General features: G+C 41.9%; 1 protein-coding gene across 2 annotated transcripts in view; it reads left to right on the top strand.

Moving 5' to 3' along the window:
• The first annotated feature begins 783 nt into the window (after window positions 1–783).
• The window catches only part of VARS1 (valyl-tRNA synthetase 1), a 623,655-nt gene continuing 598,027 nt past the window's right edge, over window positions 784–26,411 (top strand). The window contains exons 1-2 of one of the 2 annotated variants that reach the window (XM_044083286.1): window positions 784–1,005; window positions 1,797–1,872. The gene's annotated coding sequence lies outside the window, so the exon portion shown is untranslated. The remainder of the gene's footprint in view (window positions 1,006–1,796; window positions 1,873–26,411) is intronic. The other variant, XM_044083285.1, reaches the window with a different exon arrangement.

Here is a 26,411-nt window from a genome sequence, read left to right as displayed (position 1 = left end):
CCTTTGACAGGGAATTAAAGACCTGTTCCCTGGTGATGAGGGGAGGAGCCAGGTGCTGGGGATTACTGATGGGGAGGACAAGGGGTGAAGTTTTCACGGCATCTGTTTGCCAGCTGGTTAGCTGTACTGCGGCGTTTGTGTATGTTGTGTTATTAACCACCAGTTTAGAGCAGATTTGGGTGTTACCTTTGAGATTGCGGACATATGTGAAGAAGGCCTTGTGACCGTCCTTAGTGGATGCGGCCAATTTGGACTCAAAAAAGTTAGCCTTAGAGGATTTCACCAGTGACCTGCACTTAAATAATGAATACACTTATTTTGCTTCAGAAAACGTATATTAATTCACATTCTCTTATTCTGTCAATGTTTCAAGATAATATTACTAAAATTTTAAAATGTCCCAGATCATTTATGGATTCTTCCGTGACTTTTGACGACTAATCGCGTGGATACGGTAACGACAACCAAATTAATTTGTGAAATCCTACAATGAAAGTATCAAGATTCGCTCTCAGTAATACCTCAGCACATAAGATACCACCCATTCTGTTTTATTATACACGTTATAAAGCAGTGAAACCATAAACACGAATTCACACATCACAGTATTCTCTACTTCCCTACTAACATCAGTTTTATTTTCCTACGCCTGTTAAAAAAACAGGTCGTGACTAATCCAGCAACCAACCCCAGCCACGGTTTTCAAACATTGCGTCATCCAGTAAATTATTGAGGTGTCTTAGACTTGCCTGATTGATTTGCCAATCCCCGCAAAATGCAGTACAGTTTGAGTTCATTTATCGTTTTGGATTCATTTATTTTATAGTAGTAGTAACATATATATATCCGTTTTAAAGGTGTTAACGTTGGGTACTTTATGCGCTAATAATTTTGACTTAGTTAGGCAGTTTGTCCTGGCCTTTTACTGTGGACTTGTTGGTGCTAAGAACCCACGTGCTTTCTTCTGAAGTTTCGTGTGTTGTGCCGGTGGATTTTAGTTTTAAGGTAAGTAAGATAAAGTAAAGAGAATATAGTTGGCTGTTTGGTATTGGTAAAGTTTGGCATGCAAGTGATGCGTTGTTTAGTACTTAGACATTGTATTGTAAAGTAGTGTTAACAAATCATTGTGTTTGAATCGCCACTAGTAAGTGACTTCTCTCATCTGGTTACCTGTGTCACATAGCAGAACACCTTTCTCAAAATGTACGGTTCCAGAATGGTTTTATCTTAGTGTACATTCGCCGTTCTTTCTTCATGCAAGTGTAATTGTACTTGTTTGCTCTAATTGTGCAAAGTCCACTCCAGTAGTTCCCGTTTATCGCAATTCTGCATTGCAGGGATCTTTCATCATTTTGTTCATGATTAATATCCTCCTCAGAGCTGTCAGCCTATTTGCTTTAGAATAAGACTGAGACAAATCCAGAACTTTTAGCTATTAGTGCTGTTATCTTGAGAAGTTAACAGAATAACAGGATGTGGATTAACATGTGTTTTCTGAAGTAAGAGGAATCCACAACTCTTATTGTCATTATTTATTAAGAATACGTCACAACATTTCCTTCAAAAGTCGCTAGAGCAGCATTTGGAGTCAAAATTTGGGACATTCGAGAGGTACGCTCCGTATCAAGGCAGCGTTTTTTAACATGTCAGTTATTGGGGTCTAGGGAGACAAGGAAGACAATTACCAAGTATTAATGTTATTAGATAGGAAATAGTAAAACACAACAATTGGTAAGACTTGCGGACTATTTATTCATTTGTTTGTTTACTCCCGTTCGTTGACTGGGTCGTTCCAGCTGGATTAAAAAAGCTCCTTCTTGGACGTCCAACGAGAATACAAGATAAGCAGCCAGTGAGCCAGACATTTTACAGGTACAAAGATTTGTTACAGTATGATCTACAGTTTTAAAACCAGTTTTATGAAAAATGCTAAAAAGAGGGGACGGACGGGTAGTAGACGTTTGAGAGTGATTAAGATAAATATCTGTTAACATTTGTTAACCAGGTTGGTGAAGCTATGTACCTTTTCATTGCCTCATAAAGTGACAGAAATAAATGCGAGACAAATATGCATTTTAAATCGCATTCATTAACGATTAAACATTGTTGCACTGTAAGAGAATTAGTTATGAACAAGGTTGCAGTAGGTTCAGTAAGGGTATCCACAAATAGTATATATTGCTTGCATTATTAAAACAATGCAATAGATCTGTATTTCTAGTGCCATTAGCTGTATGAATGACTCCAAAAAAATGGATGCTGTCAATGAAGTATGCTCATTATGCTTGAATCTGTGAGTAAACTCTTGAGTTGTTTGTATAATTAGGTGAATTGTTTAATTTAATTGATTAATTAGCATTTGTTTATAGGGAAGGTCTTACTGGGCAGAGAGACCCTTTTCAGTTTAGGCTGAAGGCAAAAAGCTCCAAAATGAGCATCAAAAGCAAGAAAAGTTATATTCAAAAATGTAAATAAAACAGTTACAAATTCTAGTGTTTTACAAGTATAGTTATACAGCTGTGAAGTATCATATGTTGACAAATGTATTTTCAGCATGATGTGATCAGTTGATTAACCTGAATATTTTGGAATGGGTTAAGCCCAAAATTCATACATATGTACATATGTTGTGCAGTTAGTGCAGCAGTGGAATATCTGAAGAATATTCAGGTTTCTTTTTTTTTTTTTTATAGATCACTTCTACTTCATAAGTGGAGAAATAGGTGTGTTAGTAGGATGGTTACTTAAGCTGTAAGTGACCAGTATTTAGACTTGGGGTGAGGCTGAGACTGTAGATGGAGACTTCAACTATTGGTATTATTTGAAGGGGGTCCAGTATGAATCGGTCTGGGACAAAATGATCGCGCTACATGCTTTGCTAGGGGTGGCTTACATCTTGCTCCTCATGTCTTCTACAAATTGACCAATTTTCTCACCATAATAGTGCCTTTTTTTTTTTTAAGGCAAGAGCAGTCTTTTCAAACCACTGCCATAGTCGTACAAAATCAAGGTTGTAAAAAGGTAGCACTGCTCAATGCTAGAAGTGTAAAGTACTACTCCTTACAAGCCTTCTGACCTTTGAAAATGTAGATACCCGAATAGAATAGTTGCTGAAACACCATAGTGCCAAGTTTCAATGCCTACCTGTCTTTCAGATCGACCACCAAAAATGATATTCCTAAGCAGCCTAATCACATCTAGACTCCTAAGACATGGCACTGATATCGAGTCCCTCCATATCCTACTTACTGTCAATAAAAATCTGTGCCACTTCATAGCCAGCTACTCTGCCTCCTCCATGTCACCCTCATTTTGTGAGGCATATGAGGGTGACATGGAGGAATCCAGCTGGAGCCCCTCCCCACCAAATGTAATACTCTTCTCTTAAGGTATTTCAACTCTGCTTTCATTATCTGGGGAAATCTGCACTACCACAAATAAAAAAATATGTACAGCACTTCCTCTATTTCATAAATACTCCTTAGACCTAGTAGTTAATGTTCTAACAAGGGGATAAAATATTTGATGTGGTCCATGCCAGTATAACTTCACCATGCTCTACAGTTTGGTTGCCCCATTATTGGTCAAATCTAACCAACATGCACTAAGAGGCTAAAACCTGATTAACCATCAAACCTTTCCATGTTTAGAGACTCTTCTAAGGCAAATGTGTTATTCTTCCTTCTGATTACCTTGTTTCACACTTTTACATTCATGGATAGTTTTTGTGCTCGCCTAGAAGCATGCATTGCGGCATCAGTTCCTCTCGGACACAAATATAATGCCAAATTCTTAAATAAGCTCCTGTGGTGGAACCATAATATAATATAAACAAACTATACTGTGAGAGAAAGTAACTGATCAGTATGAACAACCATAATATTCTATCCTTTAAAAGTGAACTCAAGAAGATTAATAAAAATTCAGAAACAAAATCATATCATATCCTCCAATGGAAAGTATAAGCTGAAAATTGCTGCTTTTAAGGACAAGACAAATATTTTTCAGCTATGTCAGAAACCTTAGAAGCAGTATTCAGCAGTTCATTGAGCTGATACATAAAGTACAGATGTGTTAAAGCTTGCCATAGCAGTAGATGTTCGAATAGGTCATTGCTGTAGTAGCCAAGCTATATGGAGCATCCTGGCAAGGATGCCCTACCATCAACCTACCTCCAGAGCTTTAAGGTACCTTCCACTTGTCATAGCTACAGCCTGTCTAAGAATGTAGAAAAAGACAGCTATGGCACCAAACCTCAGAGCTTTCTTACCCCAAAATATGGGATCAAGAACAGGACCATGTCCAAAAGAAACTAAAACAATGTACTCTGTCAAAATTGTTCAAACTTGGGAGGGTGTGGCTACTGCAACAGTGATATACTCAAGCATCTACTGTTACGGTAAGATGGCTTGCACAATTGTACTATGTTCTACTTAAAATCACTGCAGTAGCATAAGTTATATGGACAAGTACCAAAGCTTAGAGTGCCAGGTAGGAGAAAGACAGGTCAGAATCTAGGGTTCCATGGAAAATAGTCCTAGCAAAGCCCACTCTGGATCTAGGATAGGAGTCCAGATGTTAAAGTTGCTGCCTCTGGTATATTCCTAGAGTTCACCTCATTTCAAAAAGCCACAGAAGTTGCCAAATCCCAAGAAGAGTGGGCCTTGACTTTACCTGCAAGTAATTGTTTGTTGTGGGGCTAACGAGGTTAATGGTGTGGGACAACCATTAAGAAACTGACCTTTTGCACACAGCTTGTTTTGCTTGCCTGCACAGAAAACAAACAACCAGTCAGCAATCTGGATGATTGTTCTGACAGTTTAGTGTTTGAGTTGTCTATGGACTGTCGTATGGATAATCTTCTTACTGTCCTGTTTAGGTCCTGAAGAATCATTGGGAGATTAATGGTCTAGATTAAGGCAAACTCTAAAACCACTTAAGGCATAAATGAAGGGTTAGTTCACAAGATATCCCTGTTCTTAGGAAAACGAAGATGGGGATGGTGCTGGCAGTAGTCCGAGAAATTAAGACTGTTTACCAAGATAAGAACTTCGTCTGTATGTGTAGCAGGTTCAAAAAGAAACAGCGAAAGCTCTTCCAGCACAAAATTAAGATCCCACAAAGGAGTCACCAGATAAATAGATGGTGGCATATGCAAACCTTTTTCAAAAACTGTTGTACTGGCAGTAATGTGCAAAAGGGAAGATTCCAGGGCAGATGAGCAGAAATGGTTGATAGATTAAGCATTAATAGAAGCGTAAAAGACCAGCAAGTAACTTGCACAGATGTCAAAGAACCAGAGACATCTGGGCCTGAAAAAAGGCCTTGGTTCTTTGAGTGGCATCAACTAGAAAATCTCTCTCCTTCCCCAAGTATGATTTTCTAGTAATGGGTGTTTAGCTTCACTCTCAATTTCTCCAAGCCTTTTGGGTTTCTAATACCATGACGAGAAAGGACCCCATTCCCAAGTACTATTAAAGTTCATGAAATTAGTATTGGTTTAATCTTTGTCAGCCATAAGTGCTCCTTGCAGCACCCACAATGTGCCCAGCAATGACTCCTGCAATTTGTATGGAGTTACATGTATTGGTAACCTATCTAAATATGATTGTAGATTCTTTTTTTTATAACACACATTGCTCCTACTACTATTGGAGCTGTCTGGGAATCTCTTCCACATTGCTCTTCTTTCTGCCTGCAAATCCTGATGACTTTGTGTCTCTGTACACAAGACACTGTAGTCACTTGAGTGTGGCAATTTCAATGCTACTTTTCTTTTTATGGGACTACTATATCCATTTTTCTAGCATCTAGCTTTTGAACTGTTGGTAATGGGTGATCCCTTGTGATGTAGACTATAATTTTCTATGATGCTTTGTGGCTCATGTTTCCAGGGTTTCTGAGCCACTTCAATACCATAATGTTTGCACAATCCCCAGTGCAACAGTCTTGCCACATTATTATGCACTTCAGTGTACAGTCCTCCTGCCATTAGTATGTTACAACCAGCGATGAGGTATGCAACTGTTTCCAGTTCTGTTTTACAAAACCTACTTTTATCTGTTTTTCGCACATGTTCAATGGCGCCCAACCTTCCACAGAAGACACACACTCACGCCTATGGCCAATTTAGAGTGTCCAATCGACCTACAGCATGTCTTTTGGGATGTGGGAGGAAACCGGCGCACCCAGAAGAAACCCACGCGGCCAAGGGGAGGACATGCAGACCCTGCACAGAAGGCACCCCAGCCAAGGATTGAACCCAAGAACCTCTTGCTGTGAGGCGGCAACGCTAACCACTGCACCACCGCGGCCGCCCGAATAAAATGGTGCTTACAAGGAATTAAAATGTAATCCCATGTAGTCAGCTGAAGAGCTTGAAGTTTGGGGTATTATAAAACAATCCATGTCCTGTGTGAGTAAGTCTGTCCTGTGAAGAAACTTGTGTAAATTGTCCCTGGCCAATTTCAACAGATGCTGGGGCCAAAAAGAGGTTACCAATATAATCTTCAGAGAGTCCTTCTGAATGTGTAAAAAAAACTCTGCTTATTAGAGGAAAGGATGGAAAGGCATAGGGGAATGGGCATAGGGGAACATTCCGGAACAGGGAAAAGAAAAATGCATATGTCTTTCAGGCCTGAATGCACAGAGTCTTGAGCAGAGTGCCTTCAACAGTCTGTTGGCTGGATCAGACAAATCTACATGAGATATTGCCCTGAGAAAGACAAAATCCCAAAAGATCTATAGGTGCAACGTCCTTTCAGGAGGGTCTGTCCAAAAAAATAACATTCTCTGGACTTCTGTGCCTGGCTTAGACATCTGTGACTACAAGACTTGGATTGCTCAACTTAGTGCTGTAAGATCTATAGGTGCAACGTCCTTTCAGGAGGGTCTGTCCAAAAAAATAACATTCTCTGGACTTCTGTGCCTGGCTTAGACATCTGTGACTACAAGACTTGGATTGCTCAACTTAGTGCTGTTTAACACTGTATTGCATGCATCACAATTTTTCAGCATGTACTTTTTAAAGAAACGCCCGTTGTTTTAACAGTATTCTAATATTTCCTAACTTTCTCTGGTACTGTAAAAGCTGTTTTGAGTTTGCCGGAGTTCTAATCCTGCCAACATAATTCTTACGTTTTTCTGTGTTGTAGTTCTCTTGCATTGTGCACTTCTTTTTTCTGTATTTTATATATTAGTGAACTTATTTCCGAGGATTCCTGATGCTGCAGGAGTTCTGACTTTTTGTTGTAAAGCATTTATTTGTTACTGCACTTGAGCTCAAAACCAGTTCATTTTACATTGAGGGTTCTTTTGCACTCTGGTGGGAGCAGAGTTGAATTCAACCCATCCGAGTTGGAAACTGCTGGTGGAACGTTTTTTATTGTTTCTTTAGCCGATTGGCCTGAGAGACTATGTAAAAGTCTTTCATCCTGCTGGTATAAAAGCTGTGCAAATGCGGTTCCCCATGCTTTGTATATAAGTAAACCTCTCCAGTTTAAAAGTCTCTATAAGAAATGCTCTCCATAGTCATCCACTGTTCACAGCTGCTCGAAGAGCTGCAAATTTGTGCAGAGGGCAGTACCACTGCAGGTCATCTGACTGGAGCTGCTCAACATTTGGTAACTTTTGCCAAAGGTATGGAGGGATTCTACTGAAATCCAAAGCATCCACTGCTAAAATCGAATGAAAAATACTTTTTTTGAGTTTTCTTTGCACTTTGACTGCATTTTATAATTTTGCTGCCTCGTTTTGCTGATTTGTACTGTATTTTTTGCACTTAAAAAAAAAAAAAAAAAGCTGTTCTTTTGCTTTAAGTAGCTAGCACATAGCATAGATGAGATTCAGATGTAATGAATCTAGACTCCAGATTGTATTACAATTGAGCACTATTCCAGCCATCTTAAATTAGGAGGGCCCTGCCTGCATCCTTGTGGCAGAAGTATGTAGTCTGAGCCTCATCCGAGTTGGAGATTACTGGAGGAAAGTTCATTGTGTGCTTTGCCATTGATAGTTTAGCTTAAGTGTTTAAACTTTACCTGTATTTAAACCTAGAATTTGCACGTAGTTGCGCAATGTGCATTTGGGTTCAGCAGTGCCCTGTGTAGACTTATTGAAAGGTAGTTTTCTCTTAGACCTCTGTTAGTGAACCTTCCCAAGCTTCCCTGCTGTGTTGTGGGAAACTCTGTTGCGCAATGAGAAGCTTTGTAATAGTTTTCGTCCCTAGCACCTTTGTTAACCCTAGAACAAAATCTGGTCAGACTAGCTCACGCCCCAATAGTAGTGTGACACCCATGCACTGGCCCAGCAATCAAGGAGCCACAATCCACACCACTAACACCAGTGAGGGGTGTCCATATAGGGAAAGGATAATAAATACACACATAGTAAAGTACAGTTTCCCTTAAGAGCACACAGAAACCAGTCCCAGACTGACTGATCTCTCCCTTTCTCTCCAGGTCCCTAATAAGACTCCCCATTGGCACAGCTGTAGGGTCCAGAGCTCAGCCTAGTGGGCAAGCTAAAACCTCCAGCACCCTCTCTGTCCAACCAGTGCTTCGTGTCCCTGCCCAAGTAGGTGACACACACTTTGACATGCGTGTTATACAACCATAAAGACACTCCTGGGGAAGGCTGGCACAGGTTGTAAAGCTGTGCCCCTCTTATGCCCAGTCTAAAAGGTAGTACTAGCTGCCACCACCCACTAATATCAGCTACTCAAAGGCCCTTCTGAAAGGGTGTCCCAATTATTACTGTGCAATATTATCAAATGGTAAGTGTGAACAGTCAAGGCTTATTAGAGTGACTTGGTACAGTATCACTATATACATGCAGTGTACTCTAGAGCTTAAATTAATTCTACATAAAACAGCCAAAGTTGAAAGGTTTAAAATATTTAATAATAAAAACAGAAGACAATACTTCTTACTACACAGTGCCAGTCGAGTTCAGAGATTGCAGAGAAATACTTTAAAATAAAATGGTAGAAAAGTTCTGACATCACAGAAAAACACGTAGAAATAGCTAGGAATTATTAGACTGAGAAAGCAGTTCTAAATATAACTTGCATATAGAGCAAAGCAGTGCTGGTTATGTTGGATGTTCTCAAGGCAAAATGCTCAGAGCTCTGTGACTCTCTTTAAATTGATAACACAGAGCTGCTTCACATGTCATCATTCTTCACACTTCTCTGGTGTTCCCAGGCTAACAGAAACTACATTTTACTTTTTATATATCTGGTCAGAAACCAGAGCAATAAAGGACATTTATACATGCAAATTCTGGCCGTAAAACAATAGGCAAGATGCCAATTTTTTTTTTTTGCTTGGAGAAAAACAGCTCTTGTACTCACTTTCCTCACTTATCTAGAGGAAAAACCCTACAACTCTCTTTTTGTGCGGTCTTGCGCACAGAGCAGTGTCGGGCAGCGCCTGTTAACTGGGGTATACTATTACTGGCCCCACAAAGTCTGCGCTGTAAATTTACTCTTAGAACTAGGCAAGCCTCAACTCAAGTGCTTCAGATCAGCTGCTCTTATTGCAGCACTTGCAAAACAGAAATCAGCACTTGTCCTAATCTCCCAGACAGCACTATTATAATATAGCATAAGACCCTCGATCGTCCGCAGGACTTGAGTTCAGTTTACTCTTCAAAGCATGTCCAGTGGTCAGCTTCAGGTGTACTCTCCAGTTCATCTGGTGGAATTGGGCATCCTGAGGCAATGTCACAACTGCCTCATGTATACAGACAACCCTCTCCTCTTACCTCTAGACACACACACTTGTGAGAGATGCAAATACACAGCCAGACTGGAGGCTAAGCGCTCTCAACCCATGACTGTAACAGACAGTCAAGAGGATAAGGGACACACTTGCATCACACCACCTGTCACACATGAATCTACAAAACAAGCACCGGCAAAACATATGCATAAATACACAAAAACATATTTGGAAGCACTAGGTACCAATCTGAAAAAGAAACAGTGCCCTCCAAAGCAGACAAGCAAGCAACCTGCACCCCCAAACACAAGCCAGAAAACACATAATTCACCTCAGCAGTGTGCCTCACAACAGCCCTTAAGGCAAAACACCATACCTAGCACGCTAGTAATAGGAGACTCTATAGTAAGGCACACGGATGTTCCACTCAGCAGGCTGAACAAGGAGAAGGTTACTGTCAGCCGATGGCATGAGAATCTGGTTAGCTGGCAGACCTTTTGGTGAGGGAAAAAACCCTTAGCACTTTGCCCGTTGGCATGAGAATCTGGTTAGCTGATAAAGAATGCAGTACTGCAGATGAGTTGGGGAAGAAGGGAGACCTATATCTAGCAAGCAGGGCATCGGTGCACAGGAAAGGGACACCCAGTGCTGCTCATGGGTCTAAGGGAACCCATGGTGGACAGCCCAGACTGTCCCAACAGAGTCTGCCAGTAGCAGGGGAAGCCACTACTCCAGGACCAAGGATTAAATGTTTTAAATGCAACCAGTGGGGCCATGTAGCATATAGATGTCTACAGAGGCAAGGTGGGGAGCAACAGGTGGGAGAGCTAGTAAGTGGAAGTGACAAAATGCCAACAGTAGGTTCTCTGGAGACAACAAGGGTACCAAACTACCAGAAGAGGTTGTATCCTATCTTAATAAATGGGGAAAGAGGCCAGTGCTAAGAGAGAGAGACAGCCTCTGACCTAACCATTGTGAAGCCTGCAATGGCTACAGAGGAGCACTGCTTGCTTGGACAGTCTACTCCAGTCAGAGCTTTAGGAGGACCCCATTCCAAGTATCTTTGACTAGGGATCACCTTGACTGGAAGGGTGGAAAAGGAAGCCAGCAAATAGGTGTGCTTGATGATATCTCTGGAGATGTCCTGATAGGGAATTATTTTGATGATTCAGTACTGTGTGTTCATGCAGTCAAGCTTTGAGACAAGCATGTGGGTCTGGTAGCCTGGGGGAGACCCAGACACACTGGACACTTTCAGCCAGGACTGGTGAGGTGGTTACTTCAGGGAGGGAGCTACCCTGTATTAGTGAGACTGAAGGTGGGCCACAGCTGTTTGTGGGTACTGATGTTCTCCTGGAGAGAGTGACTGCAAGGGCAGAGGTGAGTAGTAGTACCCAGGCTGACCTTGAGATACCACTGTCAGAGGATGCACACTTCCTGTGAAGGGGGAGCTGGGAAGGGTTACAAAGAGGGAGTTGAGACAGGCTCAGCTCTCAGACCTTGCATTACAAGGCCTGAAGGAGGTAGCTAGTGAGGCACCTGATTTTCAAGGGAAGGGGAAATCTTTATACTGAGACAAAGGGTTACTGTATAGAGAGTGGACCCCCAAGTGAGGGCTAGAGGGTAAGAGTGAAAAAAACACAGCCCAGCAGTTCAGGACCCGTAATTAGCAGCTACTTAATCCAACTTGTTCCAACCAAGGTGAAATTACTGGCAACGGCCGAAAGGTCTTTGAAACAAACAGTCTTTATTGAAACAAAATTACTCCAAGTGCTTTCACCCGTATATTATCGGGCTTTTTTAAGGAAAATCACTCAGCAACATTGTACGCATCTTTAAATAAATTCATATTGATCACATGTTAGAATCCATTAATTAGTGAATAGTCATTATATCTTAAAGAAAACTAGTATATGTATCAAAGTATTGCATTTGATTTCAAATTCTCTATTACTTTCATCAAAGCATCTTTGAAAAAACTCGTTTCTATGTATTCAGACTCGTGTAAAACTGTTAACAACTTAAAAAGAATAATTCATTAAGTGCTTATTTCATAGTTTGATATATAAAAAAACTCTTTAGATGTTAAAATGTATAAAAACATGTTAATAAATAAAAATTAATATAACCTATATGTTATAACTTAAACTTGTATTGAACTATACGTACATCCGTTAGTTCAATAATTTAATATTACTCATGTTTATACATTCAGAGTTAGATGTACTATAAAATTAAAGCAAGCTAATCTTTCTTGTTGTTAATTAAATAAACAACAATCACATCTAAAATCTTTCAATGAAAATATTCACCGTGTTAATTAATAATTCATGTCCAATCTTAATAAATATCTTAGTAAAAATATAAATACAATTGATTTTTAAAAAATATATGTGCGTGGAGTTAAAACATCATTTGTTGTGTGGCTTTAAAAGGAGTGGTAAACTGAAACTGTATTCATAACCTTGCTTTTCTCATTTTTAATACACTCATGAGGTTGATAGTCATTCAAACCTGGTATCTTAGTAGAATTTAGTTTCAGTTGCCAATATAACTCGCAATATTCTAGGGTTGTCTCCCAGTTACCACCTCTAATATCCTGTGTAACTTGTTCTAAAATAAAGAACTTCAAGTTCATGTTTTCACAAACCAGGGAGTGTTTATAGAAAGCATTACGCTCTCTCTTTGTTTCATAATATCATTAAAATGTTCATACGCCCTTCTCCTGATATGTCGTTCAGTTTTTCCGATATAAAAACTGTTGCAGGATAAACATGTCCCCAGGTATACTACCCCTTTTGTAGCACAGTTATAGTATTTCCTGGCAGTAAAGTTAAATTTTCTTGAGGGAATCCTAATCTGTTCCTGGTTAATCATAGCATAACATTGCTTACAGTGGACATCCAAATTTTCAAAAGAGGTATCATTAAAGGTCAATTAATTCGAGCTTCCTGAATGTGTAGCACTCTACAAGATTTTAAGGAAGAAGTGAGAATATTGAAAACATTCTTTTTAGAAAAAGGTGACTTGGCACATGAAATTAGTCAAAAAAGAGAAACCTTGTATCCACCCCTGCTAGGAGTAGGTACTGTCAACCAACCACAGAGTAGAAGTGAAAGTAAGATACAAAGTCAAGGCAGTTTCATTTACACTTTCAATAAGAACTCTGAAGAAATTGAAGATACAATTTTCAAACACTGGCCCATTCTGAGTTATCATGAGGACTTAAAACCTTTTATTCCAGAAAGACCACACTTTGTCAGAAAAAGAAATAAAAATCTTTAAGAGATCTTTGAAATGAAACCTAATTTAGAGAGTAATAAACATAGAAGAAGAGTAGGGACCTATTCATGTGGTAATTGTAAGCAATGTTACGCTATGATTAACCAGGAACAGATTAGGATTCCCTCAAGAAAATTTAACTTTACTGCCAGGAAATACTGTAACTGTGCTACAAAAGGGGTAGTATACCTAGGGACATGTTTATCCTGTAACAATTTTTATATAGGAAAAACTGAACGACATACCAGGAGAAGGGTGTATGAACATTTTAATGATGTTATGAAACAAAAAGAGGGTAATGCTTTCTATAAACACTCCCTGGTTTGTGAAAACATGACCTTGAAGTTCTTTATTTTAGAACAAGTTACACAGGATATTGGAGGTGGTAACTGGGAGACAACCCTAGAATATCGCGAGTTATATTGGCAACTGAAACTAAATTCTACTAAGATACCAGGTTTGAATGACTCTATCAACATCATGAGTGTATTAAAAATGAGAAAAGCAAGGTTATGAATACAGTTTCAGTTTACCACTCCTTTTAAAGCCAAAAGCAAATTTCGAGAGAAAAATAGCTAAAGACTCAAAAGACAATCATAAGGCCTTCTTTAGCTATGTTAGAAACCTGGGAGGAAACTCCCAGATATGCTCAGAACTAGTTCAAAATGATGTGAAGATTACTGATCCTACAGACATTGCCAACATACTGGCTGACAGGTTCAGTGCAAACTTCTCCCCTCCCCAAAGGAGAGATATCTATACCAAACCATTGCAGGCCCCCAAACATCTCCAGCGCCCAAGTGAGAACTGCTCTCTCCAAAGCAAAAAACACAGCATCCATGGGACCTGATGGTGTCCCCGGCTGTGTGCTCCACGAACTCAATGAGGAATTAAACCCACAGCTAGGACAGCTGTTTAATCAAAGTCTTACCTCGGGATACGTACCCAGGGAGTGGCGCACTGCAACTGTGGTCCCACTGCACAAAGGCGGTGCCTCCACCGACCCTGGAAATTACCGGCCCATTAGCTTGACAAGCCTTATCTGCAAGGCCATCGAGAGGATCATAATGGACCTCATAAATAAAGACATAGGGAATTTGCAGACTTTGGATCCAACCCAGTTTGGCTTTGTCAAAGGCAGATCATGCCTTTTAAACTTGGTTGACTTTTTCGAAACAGTCACCAAAGCCATTGATGAGGGAAAGGCAGTCCATACAGCCTACCTCGATCTGGCTAAGGCCTTCGATACAATACCCCACTCGGGTATCATTGAAAAACTCATCAGCTTAAATGTTAACCCATACATCACAAGATGGGTTGCAAACTGGCTGAGTGACAGAACCCACAGGGTCAGAGTTGCTGGCGCCATGTCAGACTCAAAGCCTGTCACAATTGGTGTCCCACAGGGCTCAGTCCTGGGCCCACTCTTGTTTGGCATCTACTTTTCCGAAGTACAAGCAAACACAGGAGGGTTATGGCTGACAAAGTTTGCAGATGACTGCAAACTGGGCGCCATAGTAGAAAACACATCTGACACAGATATCCTTCAGAAGGGTCTCACAGAAACGAATAACTGGTGCCAGAGCCACGGACTAAAGTTAAATGCCAAAAAATGCATAGTCATACCCTTCGGGAAAAACAAGGTTACCCCTAGCTACCAAATAGGTGGCAATCCACTGACCACAGAAGAAGTTGAAGTTATCAGGGACCTGGGGACCCAGGTTGATAGTAGTCTGTCATTCGACACCCATGTAGCTAAAGTAGTTAGGAAGACCTTCTACATTGCCCACCTTATCATGAAGGGATTCTCATCTAGATCAAGGGAGGTCATAGTCTCCCTTTACTCATCACTCATCAGACCAATGATTGAGTACAATGCCCCATTCGGAATGTATCTGACCCGACACTTGCAGCAGCTGGAGAGGCCACAAGTTCCTCACCAAAAGGATAAAGGGTCTCAAAAATCTGTCCTATGCTGCCCGACTGAAAGAACTCCAGCTCTATTCAGTCGCTTACCGCTTGCTCAGAGGTGACCTTTGCCTAACATACAAGGCCATGTCAAACCCAGATTTGATGAATATGCTTCACCTCAAAAATCTAGATCCATCAGAGCCACAAGGGCGGAGACTTAAACCTCGACACGGCTATTAATAGGACGTGCTGGAGGGATAGATTCATCACCCAAAGACTCCCTATGCTGTGGAACAAAATCCCGGTACATGTGAGGCAGAGCACCTCGCTGGCCTTGTTCAAGAGAAATCTTGACCAATGGATGGGAGATCGCAGATATACCCCAGGGATTACCTCAGTGTCTCTGCTCGACAGAGGCACAGCAAAATAATGGGTATAGTTCCCCATACTAAAGGGGTGGCGTAAGCCACAAAACGATGGGCTAGGCTTGTAAATGCCCTCGGGCAGATAGCCTAGTATGAACCTATGAACACAACAAATGATGTTTTAACTCCACGCACATATATTTTTTAAAAATCAATTGTATTTATATTTTTACTAAGATATTTATTAAGATTGGACATGAATTATTAATTAACACGGTGAATATTTTCATCGAAAGATTTTAGATGTGATTGTTTATTTAATTAACAACAAGAAAGATTAGCTTGCTTTCATTTTATAGTACATCTAACTCTGAATGTATAAACATGAGTAATATTAAATTATTGAACTAACTGATGTACGCATAGTTCAATACAAGTTTGTTATAACATATAGGTTATATTTCATATTAATTTTTATTTATTAACATGTTTTTGTACATTTTAACATCTGAAGAGTTTTTTTTATATATCAAACTATGAAATAAGCACTTAATGAATTATTCTTTTAAGTTAACAGTTTTACACGAGTCTGAATACATAGAAACGAGATTTTTCAAAGATGCTTTGATGAAAGTAATATAGAATTTGAAATCAAATGCAATGTTTTCTTTAAGATATAATGACTATTCACTAATTAATGGATTCTAACATGTGATCAATATGAATTTATTTAAAGATGCGCACAATGTTGCTGAGTGAGCTTTCCTTGGAAAAAGCCTGATAATATATGGGTGAAAGCGCTTGGAGTAATTTTGTTTCAATAAAGACTGTTTGTTTCAAAGACCTTTCGGCCGTTGCCAGTAATTTCACCTTGGTTGGAACAAGTTGGATTAAGTAGCTGCTAATTACGGGTCCTGAACTGCCGGGCTGTGTTTTTTTCATTCTTGGTTTTTTCATTTGTTTTTTTATTTCCTAGAGGGTAAGAGAATACAGCAGTTGGTAGTGCCCAGATCCTACCGTCTAGCACTTCTAGCCATAGCCCATGATATTCTTTTTGCAGGTTATATTGGCATAAAACATACAAAGAGACGTATTCTGCAGAACTTATATTGCCCTGGGATTTCCAGAGATGTAACAGGGTACTGCAGGACCTTTGAACAATGCCAAAAGTTAGGCAAGGTGAAAGCTCCTTTGATGCCTTTGCCTGTGATTGAGGGGTCATGTCAGAGGGTAGCTATGGATCTTGTGGGGCCTCTGAGTACTCCAAGTTCCACAGGTAAAAAATATATCCTAGTGGTTGTAGATTATGCTACCAGATACCCTGAGGCAGTGACTCTGTCCTCCATTGAGGCAGAAAAGGTGGAAAATGGTTTGTTACATTTTCAGCAGGGTAGGTTTTCCAAAAGAAATACTGACTGATAGAGGTGCCAATTTCATGTTAGACCTGCTGGCTTGTCTGTGGAAGCACTGTGGGATGAAGCAACTGAAGACCACCCCCTGCCATCCCCAGATGGAATGGTCTTGAGAAGTTAAAACTCTACACTCAAGATAAAGCTGTGGGCATTTGCAGACCAGTTTGAGGGAGTGGGACAAATATTTGCTCCCATCTGTTTGCTTACAGAGAGGTGCCCCAGGAATCCGTAGGTTTTTCACCCTTTGAGTTGTTGTATGGGCATAGGGTGAGGGGATCTTTAGATTTGATTCAAGATAAGTGGGTGGGGGTGTGAATCCCATAAGGAGTCTGTTGTGGCATATGTCCTCAACCTCATGACAAGGCTGAGGGAACTCATGGGCTTGGCCCAGGAGAACCTGGCAGAAGCCCAATAGCAGAAAAAGGTCTGGTATAATAGGAATGGTAGAGAGTATGCTGTAGGGCAGCAGTTAATGGTTCTCATCTTGTCAGACACAACAATCTGCAGGCAGCTTGGGCGGGACCCTGCAAGGTGGTAAGGAAGGTCAGTGATAACTACATGGTAGAACTGCTAGGCAGGTGCAGATATTGTATAATGTTAGCATGATGAAACCTTACCATGATAGGGGGGCCCATGTGCTGAGTTTTTGCAGTGGATGGCAAGAGGAGGCTGAGGTGGGGATCTGGTGACTGATTTTCATAGGTTTGTACTAGGCTAATGGCCCTGGAGCCTTTACAAGCCTAGCCCCAAAAATTGCCCAGGCACAATGCCACCTGATGTTAGCTCACATTGCCCCTATCCAGTAGGGCAACTGGAATGATCTCTGGATTGAACTTTGTTGCCCATCCACTTGTCAAGATTTCTCTTGAAGAGGGCCAGTGAGGTGCTCTGCTTGACATGAATGGGAAGCTTATTCCAGAGTATGGGCAATGAGGTAAACCTGCCCCTCCAGCATGTTCTATTAATTGTGGTAATGAGGTTGTGATCTCTGGAGTTTGTGGTGCGGGGATATTGAGATTTTAGGTGTAGCATTTCAAGTAGGGCTGGGTTGGACATGGCTTTGTAAGTCAAGCACAGATCGCCTTTAAGTAGACTATGAGACTGAGAAGAGCAGTTTCTGCCCATGTAGGACATCTCTTTAAGGCCTAGGCTCTACTTTTGTGGCTTCTCCAGCTGTTGTAGGTGTCTGGTCAGGTACATGCCAAATGGGGTGTTTTATTTAATGATTGGTCAAATGAGTAGAGAGGGATGATTACCTCTTTCTTGCTGTATGCGAAACCTTTGGTTTATAAGATGTGTCATGGAGAAGGACTTTCTGACCACAGTGGCAATGTGGTGGTCGAAGATGAGGTGGCTGTCGACCTGTGTGCCCAGGTCTCTTATGGCCCCCTCAATGGTCTCCTATCAACGTGGTAATTCGTGGGAACTGATTTTTTTCCAAAGGGGAGGATAACTCATTTTTTGGCACTAAGCTTCAGGCCATGGTTCCGACACCAGTCATTGGTCTGGTCTCAAAAGGCCCTTTTGTAGATGTCTGCATCACTTGGGGAGTTGATAATGACTCCTAGCTGGCAGTCCTCAGTGAACTTGGTCAGCCAAAGTTCTTCTGTGTTGACCTGGACTTCTGAGAAGTAGATGCCAAACAGGAGAGGGCCCAGGACCGAGCCCTGGGGCTCCACTCATGACTGGTGGACAGTCTGACTTGGAATCTACAACTTTCACTCTGTAGGTCCTGTCTGTGAGCTAATTTGCAACCCACATAGTGATGTAAGGATTGATGCCTAGTTTTGGTGAGTTTATCAATGATACCCGAGTGGGAATAGTATCAAAGGCCTTGGCCAGGTCGAGGAAGGCTGTATGCACTGCCCTACCTTCATCCACAGCCTTGATGACTGCCTCTAAGAAGTCAACCAGGTTCAGCATGGAGGATCTCCCCTTGACAAAGCCAAACTGTGTGGAGTCAAGAGTTTGGAGATTTGCCTATATCTTTGTTAAACAGGTCCATGATGATGCGCTCCATAGCTTTGCATACCAGACTCATCAGGCTAATGGGGCATTAGTTCCCAGGGTTTGTAATTGCTCCCCCTTTATGGAACATGATGACTGTAGCAGTGCATTGTTTATTAGGGACATAGCCTGAGGTAATGCTGTGATTGAACAGGGTACACAAATGTGGTGCCAGTTCGTTTTGTGGTTCATGTAGGACACAGCCAGGGATATTATCAGGTCCCATGAATGCTGTATTATTAGCTTTGGACAATGCAGAGTTTACCTATGCTGCAGAAATGGTGGGTACCAGGCTTTCTTCTGGTATTGTGATAGGGCCCTTGGGGGGGTTAAAGTTGGCACTGAATCTGTCGGCTAGTATGTTGGCTCAGTATAGGCGGTGCCATTGTGCAGTAACTCGGAGCAAATCTGGGTATTGCCTTTGAGGTTTTTGATATAGCTAAAGAAGGCTTTGTGGTTTTTGGTGTCAGCTGCAATTCTGCCTTCATAGCTGGCTTTAGAGGATTTAATAAGGGATCTTAGCTTTTTGTTGAGACTGTTAAGGGGGATTTTCCAGTCTTGTGACTTCATTTTTTCTGCAACAGTTTCTTGCTTCTGTTGTAGAGTTTGATGGCTGGGAACCACCAGATTGGCTTCCTTTTTTGGAGGAGAGCATCTTGGTTCTATTTGGTATGGCAAGGTCCATGCATTTGTGTACATGCTCATACAGTGCATTGGTGTATGATTCTGCAGTCATGCAGCTATTTTCCATTGGCATGGGTGTCAAGAAGTTAGTTGCCTCTGTTTTTAGGAGCCCAAAGTCTGCTTTAGAGAAGTTTTTCAGGGTGTTCTCCTTAGCGGGGGGTGTAGGTGAGATGGAGATTTCCAGTTTATGATCAGATTTAACCATGGAGGAATTGACTATAGGTGTGGAGCAGCAGTCTCCCATGTTGGTGATAACCAGGTCGAGGATGTTGCTTCCTCTAGTGGTTGTCAGAATGAGCTGGTCCAGGGCATTAGAACTGATAAATTTCAGAAAGCGTTGGGCCTGTACTTTGGTACTTGAATAGTTTTCCCAGTTGATGGAAGGGTAGATGAAGTTGCCCAGTATGAGAGTATTGGGTTGGACCTTGGTAGATTCCAGGGTGCTTGGAAACTTGGAGTGAGAGTCTAGGGACATGTTTGGGGTTCTGTAGCAGGCAATAACTTGTATCACCGTCTTACCCAGTGTTTTAGTTGTACCTGAAGTATTTTGGATGCATTATTCTGGGCTACCAGTCTAGAGGTGTGAGTATCCTTTTAGAATATCAAGATACCACCACTTTGGAGATTCCAGCCATATTCTGGGGCCGAATGGTATGGAGTGAGTTATAGCATGGGACCACAGGGGTGCTTTCTGATTCTTTAAACCAGGTCTCCATTACAGCACAGATGTTGACATTCTCCATTTTGCAGAGAGCTTCGATTTGCAGAGAGCTTCGAGCAAGTGCATCTTGAGATTTAGACTTCTAGCACTGAGCAGCATGACCCTCGGATTGCATTTGTTTGTAGTTGTTACGGTGGAATTTTGGTCTTTGGAATACTGCCTAAAAAAGGTACTGTAGGGGTGGCAAGAGTCTTAGCCAGTACCCAGAATCCCAGTGGTGACCGATGCAGGCCAACTCTGGCAAAGCATCAAGGTCTGTCGATCATGTCGTCCCAGGCAGACATACTGGCTCTCCTTAAAATGACAACAAAAACTTAGCCAATTGTTGAAGTCAACCATTTTCTGCTCATACTGTGGTATCATTCTGGGTGACTGTAGAGTACTGCTCAGGGCTAGGGTCATACCTGCCTGGGCCACATAATCTGAGAGTTCCATCACATCTCTCTCTTCATGTAGTCCAGGGAGGTACGTCTCTGGTCATTCATACCCACATGGACAATGATGGAGTCATATTTTTACTTGTTGTGGAGTGATCTGAGTACGTGTGTTATGTGATGGATCCTGGCACCTGATTAGACAACTGACTGTCACCTTCTTCAGCCTAGTGAGTGGGACATCAGTGTGCCTCACAATTGAGTCTCCTATGATTAGTACATTGAGAAAAGTGTTTTGCCTTAAGGGCTTGGGTTGAGGAGCACACTGTGGTGGTGAGCTCTGTGTTCTGGGGTTGGTGTTTTGTTGTGATAGTGCGTTTGTCTCGGGGGTGGTCTCTGTATTTTGGGTAAACTGGGTGTATGGTTTGTTTTTCTGTGTGTGGGCTGTGATGGTTGGTGTTTTGGAGGGCTGTGTGTTCTGTGTAGCGAGTTGCAGGTGTTGACTTTCTCCTCTTGACCAGCTAGTCTGATCTTGGTTGCAGTGTGCACTGCTTCCAGTTTGGTGATACAGGTGCATCTCCTCAGTGAGGCTCGAACTGACACCTCAGTAGAAGGGATAGCAATGTTCCAGCAGCTATCCCCTACCCAGTTTTGAGAAATCCGAGCAGTGTTACAGGAGTTTGGGGACATGTTCATTGGGAAATCCGGGTGCACCCACCTGGTGCAGCACCATGTGGATACAGGACCCCAATGGCCTATTAAGCAGGCCCCTTATAGGGTTTCTGAGAGAGTCAGTCCTATTAAGCAGGCCCCTTATAGGGTTTCTGGGAGAGTCAGACAGACTGAGGGAGGAGATGCTGGAGATGTTGGAATTAAGGGTAATTCAGGAGTCCAGCAGTCCCTGGGCCTTCCTAGTAGTACTGGTACCAAAGAAGAAATGAAGTAATCACACATAGTCAGATGCTTACCCCATGCCTAGGACAGATGAGCCCTAGAGCAGCGGGATGGGGTAAGTATCTTACCATTATTGAGCTTACCAGGGGTTACTGGCAGGTGCCCTTGACTACCAGTGCTAGAGAGAGATCAGCCTTTGTGACTCCTTTTGGCTTGTATGCGTTCACGAAGATTCCCTTTTGGGTGAAAAATGCCCCAGTGACTCTTCAGAGGCTGGTAAGAGTGTATCCTAGCAGGAGAATTTTTCCCTTGCTTACCTAGATGATATTGCCATCTACAGCCATTACTGGCAAGAGCACCTTCAGCATGTCAGGGAGTTGCTGGGCAGGGTTGACCATTAAGCCTTGTAAGTGTCAGGTGGGTGTGGCAGTGGTCTCCTACCTGGGACATAGTGTGAGAAGTGGTAAAATCAGGTCAGAACCTGCCAAGGTTGAAGCCATTCAGGCATGGCCTGCCCCTGTTACCAAAAGGCAGGCAAGGGCATTCGTAGGGACAGCAGGGTACTACAGAAAGTTCATCCCAAGTTATAGTACCATAGCTGCTCCCCTCACAGACCTGACAAGGATAAACAAGCCAGATAAGGTAGTGTGGACCCTAGCATGTGAGCAGGCATTCCAGAAGCTTAAAGGAGCTTTGGGAGGACCCCCTGTGTTAGCCAGTCCAGATTACAGCAAATAATTTGTGTAGGTGGATGCTTCAAACCATGGGGAGGGGGCTGAACTTTGTCAGATTTCATGAGAGGGAGAGGAGCACCTAGTGGTTTATCTTGGTCACAGGCTGCAACCCAGGGAGGAATGCTATGCAGCTGTAGAAATGGAATGCCTAGTCATAGTGTGGAAACTGCAGAAACCTTAGCCTTCTCTGCATGGAAGGAAATTCACTGTAGTTACAGACCACAATCCCTTAACATGGCTACATCAAGCCAGCCAGAAAAATGCCAAGTCACTAAGGTGGAGCAGAGGGTTGCAAGCATATGATGTGACAGAGCAGCACCCGCAGTGGGGTTAGCAGTCCAAAGCAAATGGGCTCTCAAGACAGAGAATGGAGTAAGGTATTCCCAGATAGATTCAACCCTCTCGAGCAACATTTCTCAAGGGGCACTTGAAAAACTAGCTTGTGTTTTTTTTTTTTTTTGCAGGGGGGTGGGGGTGGAATTGTGGCACTGCCAATCTATCTATCTGGAATTTTGTAAATAATCATATGTCATTTGTGAATGTTAATGATTCATATGCTTGTCTTACAAATGTAAGAGAACTATATGTTATGTGTATATTAAACTACCGGTGCAGAAGTGTGTGTTGAACAGGGTTTGTACTGTACTGAGCCTCAAGGATGTGTCCACAGTGTACCCTACTGGAAAAGAACAGAAATGTATATAAACTATACGCCTGTGCAAATGTATGTTTTAATAGTAGAAACTGGAACATAGAGTTAACTTGCAAAACTTCAAGAAAATAAGTTGAAATTAGTGTTTTACAATTGTTTCTCTGTTTCATTTTAGCAAGTAGACACAATGTCTAGAGATACAAGTTTTTATGTTTGAAAAGAAAAGTAATTACTAGGCTTAAAATGTGAAGTGTTTGCTTTATGACTTCCTAGCAGCTGCACATCTGAGAGATATGTATTTTTAACACACAGATGTTGGGTTTCTGTTTAGCATGGGAACTGAAGTCAGCTGACAGTGTCATCCAAGCTAACACAGCAGCAGCAATGTTTATTATTAATTTAAGAGCTGACTAGGCATTTTGTGTCTTGTCTTGGACCTAGAAACATCCACTCAGTGCTTCTGTCCGCATGCTGCCTGTAAGTAAGACATGGGGCGTAGTATCTCTTAAATATAGACAGGAATATAGTAAAGATTAGTTTACATGTTTTCTGTATTTATTTGAGACTGTCCTGTAATGTTGTTTTAAAGTTTTTCCTATGATTCTGAACTCTGAAGTAACTGTGTTTGAGTATTGTTTTATCTTTGTGGCAGATATTTGTGAGACACATTTAAGCTCTTGAAGTATTTGCATATGTATTTGGTGACACTGTACAGGCTACTCCTAAATAGCCTTGCTCTTGGTCAGACTACTATTTGGAGTAATAGTAACATTACACAGTAGGATTGGTCACCCTTTGTAAGAGCCTTATAGTAGCTGATAAGTAAGGGTTTCTGGTGGCAGCTGGTACTACCTTGTAGTCTGGACAGAAGGGGACATTGGTAGTAAACCTGTGCCAGCCTTCCCCAAGCATATGTCTGTATACAAATCAAATCTCAGTGCGAGTGGGTGTCAGCTACTTGAGCAGGGACACAAAGCACTGGTTAGAGAGGATGCTGGAGGTCTTAGCTTGGCCACTCGGCTGAGATCTTAACCCTATAGCTGTGCCAGTGGGGAGTCTTATTGGGGATCTGAAGAAGGAGGGAAAAACAGCCCCAGACTGACTGTGATCTCTGTATGCTCTTAAGTGCACTTTACTGTGTGTGTACTTGTAATCCTCTCATTGTGTACGTCCCTCACTGTTGCCAGTGGTGAGGATTGAGGCTCCTTGATTACTGGGCCAGTGCAGGGGCATCACAGAAAGAACCAAGATGGAGGTGTATCCATCTTTGTTAAAGCCAAATACACCTGGTTAAACAGTATGACTATGTTGAACTACTCCAGGTCCAACTAACTATAGATGAAACATTCTACCATATCGTTGCTAGATAAAGTCCCCTCACCATGAACCAGGAGAAGCACGCAGCCTACCTGAACTTACTAGAGTCACTCGCCATATAGCCAAACACTTTGATCATGGTAGATTTCAACTGTCTTTCTATTGCTTGGGCGACACCCGCAAGAGCAAACATGCTTGCCCTGAATTTCCTGGACTTTGTCAACACAAATGCCCTCGAACAGCTAGTCTGCACCCCCACAAGGGGCTCAAATGTCCTAGACTTAGTACTCACCAACATGAAGGGTCAATGCCTAACCCATTGTGTGTTTCCCTTCCTGGTAAGGTAAGACCATAAATCTGCCTCGTTCTAAGTAATGATCAGTCCTGACACCCGCACAGGAGCAAAAAAATGAAACATTTCTCCAAAGCAAGCTACAGCCTACTAGGCAATGGTATAAAAAGTTTCAACCCCCCCCCCCCCCCCCCCCACTAAACAGTGACTCTGCAGAGGAGTACACAAATGCTCTGTATAACCATCTAAACAACTGTGTAGACTTGGCTGTACCTGACCAGATGAAAAACAGGTCCTTGTGAAAAACAAGCCATCCTAGTGGACCTCAAGTATAAGTGGGTTATATAACAAAAGGAAGAAACTGATGTTGAAGAACAAGAGGGAACTTGCTCAGCAGAAGAATACCCTCCACAGCTTGAACAAGCAAATCAGATGTCTTTTAAAGTCCTCTAAAGCTAGTTACGAAGTTATTAGCATCCCTAGCTAAGGGTTATTATAAGGCATTCTTTAGCTATGTCTGAAATCTAAAAGGAAACTGCCAACTATGTTCCGAGCTTAGTGGACAAGTACCTCTCATACTGGACCCAAGGAAATTGCCAGCCTGCTTAGCTGACAGATTTGGCACAAACATCAATCCCTCTGTCCCCACCAGCTATACCTGAAAGCATACCTGACACCAGTCCTCTATCTGGTATCTCTAAAGAGCAGGTTATGTCCGTGCTCTCAAAGGCCAAAAACACGGCCTCTGTGGGACCAGGTAACATTCCAAGCTGCTTTACTAAACAGTCTAAAACAAGACCTAACAGATCCACTTGGCACTCTCAGCCTGAACACTACCTTTGTTCCAGCACAGTGGAGAGCAGCAACAGTAATCCTCTTGCACAAAGCATCAATTGACCCTGGGAACTATAGGACCCATAAGCCTAACCAGCCTCATCTGCAAGGCTGTGGAAAGAATCCTCATAGACCCTATCAACAAGGATATATGCTACCTTCCAACTCTTGACCTGGCCCAGTTTGGCTTAATTAAGGGTAGATCATGCCTATTGAACCTGGTGGACTTCTTTAAGAATGTCACCAAGGCTTTGGATGAAGACAAAACAGTACGTAACACCAGTCTTGATTTAGCCAAGGCTTTTGACACAATAAAAGTAAAAGTGAGAAAAAGCGCCTCAAATACAACTTCCACAGTAAATAAAAAGTGAAGTACTTGGAGCCACCAATACCACAAACTACGACTTTATTGGACAGAAACTAATATTTGTATTAGTTTCTGTCTAATAAAGTCGTAGTTCGTGGTATTGGTGGCTCCAAGTGCTTAGCTTTTTATTTACTTTTGACACAATACCCCACTCTGGTATCATTGAGAAACTCTCCCAGCTGGGGGTTAACCTATACGTCATTGTATGGGTAGCCAACTGGCTTACCGGAACACACACTGTCAAAGTTGGGGATTCCACCTCTACCAGTAGACCAGGTACCAGTGGTATACCTCTAGGATCTTTGCTGAGCCCTGTACTGTTTGTAATCTGTTTCTTGGAAGTCCAGGCGAAAGTAGATGGCCTGTGGCTAACCAAGTTTGCTGATGATTACAAACTGGGTGCAATCATTGAGTTTCCAAATGATGCTAACATATTATAAAAGGGACTAATGCAGGCAAATTGGTGTCAAAGCCAGGGGCTAAAACTAAATGCAAAAAAAGTGCATTATTATCCCCTGTCACAAAGAGGAAGTACCTGCAAATTACAGTATTGCCAGCACTCCCCCAAGCTCAAACTCAGTTGTGCGAGATTTGGGAAGACTTGTTGATAGCAGTCTAAACTTTGATCACTGTGTGTCCACAGTGGTAATGAAAGTCTTCTGCGTTGGGCATCAAATCCAAGACTAAGGATGGTATAACTTCTCTGTACTCAACCCTCATCAGACCACTAATGGAGTAAAATGTGCACTTTTGAATGTACCTCACTGGACACCTACAAAAGCTGGAGAGACCACAGGGGTTTCTCACCAAGAAAATTCAGGGCTTCCAAAACATAAACTGCAT

Source organism: Protopterus annectens, chromosome 9.part0 (genome assembly GCF_019279795.1).
Source record: "Protopterus annectens isolate FY-2018-M chromosome 9.part0, PAN1.0, whole genome shotgun sequence".
In the NCBI taxonomy this organism is placed as follows: domain Eukaryota; kingdom Metazoa; phylum Chordata; order Ceratodontiformes; family Protopteridae; genus Protopterus; species Protopterus annectens.
Note: the sequence above shows the minus strand (reverse complement) of the source record. Positions and strands in the feature narration are given on the sequence as shown.